This window comes from Cyprinus carpio, unplaced genomic scaffold, assembly GCF_018340385.1.
Source record: "Cyprinus carpio isolate SPL01 unplaced genomic scaffold, ASM1834038v1 S000006486, whole genome shotgun sequence".
NCBI classification, from domain to species: domain Eukaryota; kingdom Metazoa; phylum Chordata; class Actinopteri; order Cypriniformes; family Cyprinidae; genus Cyprinus; species Cyprinus carpio.
The window spans coordinates 75,158-77,630 of record NW_024879161.1 but is presented as its reverse complement, the minus strand read 5'-3'; the positions used below and the strand labels follow the sequence as shown (position 1 = coordinate 77,630).

General features: G+C 40.5%; 1 pseudogene; it reads right to left on the bottom strand.

Annotated features, from left to right (window-relative positions):
- Window positions 1-483: 483 nt before the first annotated feature.
- LOC122143703 lies at window positions 484-2,176 on the bottom strand (annotated as a pseudogene).
- Window positions 2,177-2,473: the final 297 nt, after the last annotated feature.

Here is a 2,473-nt window from a genome sequence, read left to right as displayed (position 1 = left end):
ATATATGGTTGTTCTCTTGTAGCAACACACACAGGTTGCTATGAAGAATTCTTGGATCCTTCAACAGAGAGTCTTTATTTTTTTGTTTGAATTATTATTTTTTTTTTTTTTGTTTCTAGGTTTGTAAGTGCTCCAAGTACAATCACAATCAGCTTTGCAAAGTAATGCTTTAGTATTAATTGTAATAAAAATTGTAAACCTACTGACAATTTAAGGCTCTTAGTGGTTCCTAGAACCAGACTCAAGTCCAGGGGTGATCGAGCATTCACTGTAGCTGTAGACTTTGGAATAGTCTTCCTACAGAAATCAGAACCGCCCCTACACGATCTTAAAATCATTTTTATTTGATTTGGCTTTTTATTCATGATTTGTAATTGCTTTGCCTTTTATTTCGAACTTTTTTTGTGACCTTGTCTTTGTTTTAATTCTGTTAATGGTTACTTATTTTGTACAGCACATTGGTCAATGGTAGTTGTGTTTTACTTTGAAAAAGAAATTGAAATTAAATTCATTTAGTCACAGTCTTTGCAACAGTATTCCCAGTTGGCTTTATCATCAGTATAGCACCACAGGTAATCATAGCCATGGTATCCACAGGGGTGTCCAGACCAGCAGGTCTTGTCATTCACAGCTGACAAGCAGTCATCAGAAGTACAGCACATATCATTATTGCCGCTTTCTGTGTAGCACCATTTATAATCTGAACCATATGTGGAACAGGCATAGTTGCTGCGGCAGTACTCCCCATTTTTAGCTCTAGTTCCGGACAGTGGAGGGCTACAGTAGTCCCAGCTGTCGAAAAAGAAACCATAACCGATCCAGCACCAGTAGTAGTCCTCACCGTGTTTGCCACAGGGGTTATCATACCTGCACCAAGATCCTCCAACTGTGAGGTGTGAGTGCTGGGAACTTCTGACGACCCTTTTCTGCGTGCGAGACATGTTCTGCACATCTGTGGCCATCTCGTCTACTTGGTTTGGATTTATTAATTTGTCAAACTCACCCTGAACCTCATTTAATTTTTTACTGTCATCAAAACAATCACCAACAAAAATCTTAATCGACTGATGAGTTTTTAACAGCTCACTATAGAGACTGCTGAGCTTATCATTCAGGTCTGAGACTCTCATCAGGCGTATGCCACCTTCCGGCTGGTTTTTGCCAATGTAGCCGAAGGAAAAAGACTTTGTGTCATTGAGGTGGTGTTTATAACAGACGGCTGTCCAGATGTGAGAGGGCACAGTCACTCTTTCTGGGTCTTCAGAGGTTCCCTTGTGTGGTATTTGTATATCGTCATCAGGTACTGTACCTGTAACAATGTAGACTTTTGCAGAACCACCATGACTGTCAAGCTTGCTTCTTAAGAAACTCCTCAGTGCACTCTCCCAGTTCTTCCAGTGGATACGGTCGAAAGACTCGTCTATAGGTGCAGCGTTGGTCAGGTGTGAACGTTGCGATACGACCTTCGTCACATTGGAAGCTGTTGGGGTCAGGAGTCCATGATCATATCCAGAGTCGCTGTAGTCGCTGCTGATGGCTTGATATTTTTTTATAATGTTTTCATCAGAGTCCCTCTCACGGACCATATGATCAGTTCGGGATTCAGTTTGGGAAATCAACAGAAGAAATATGTGAGATGGTTAGTTTGATATATAGTTGTTGTTTTTGTTTTTTTACCACTTTTTTCTTCATTGTTTCTTAAGGAATGCAGAATGTAAATTGCTAATTAAAGTCTTTTGTTAGACGGTGACTGAAGCACATGTTTACCTGTGGCTCGATGTGCCAGTTTTCTGTCCTTCCAGCAGTACTTGAGCATTCAGGGTCAAATATGTAGGCGCTGTAAAGAGGGATCCTGCGATGAACTGAGTACAGAGTAGCGTAATAGTAGTGATCATATTCCAGCTTCTGGCAAATTTTCTTGGCATTCTGATCCATTCTTTCTGGTTCAGTGTCTTTGTAGAAGAACCCTTTACAGTCATCAAAGCTTTCGACCACTTTTGCCTGAGCACTGAAGGCTCTCAGCACAATACAGGTGAACAGACCAAGAACAAACATGGTGTGAAGCTGCTCTTGTGTTATAGAGCAGAGACGCCAGAAGCTGCTGCCTTAAGTACAGTCAGAGTCAGCAATGTTCTTGTAGAAGCACAGCTTCTTATATCCACTGTTGGAGTCCCTGATGTTTTGGGTGTGACTGAAATTAAAGAAGTAGAAGAGATGAGGAATATGAATATAAAAATGTATTTCATAGAAAAAATTAGAGAACTTTTAAATGCTGCTCTGTAGCATAAATGCAGTGTTTGCAATTTCCACTTCAATTTTCTGATACATTTTGTTCCACTTCTGTATCTGGAGCGAGAAGCAGGTGTTTTTTGAAAGTCAGAGTATGTGTGTTTTCTCTCGCTTCATGGTTACTCAGAGTGTGCTCTCATTAGTGAGCAAAAAGTTGGAAATGTAAACCCTTGACAGGAGTCAT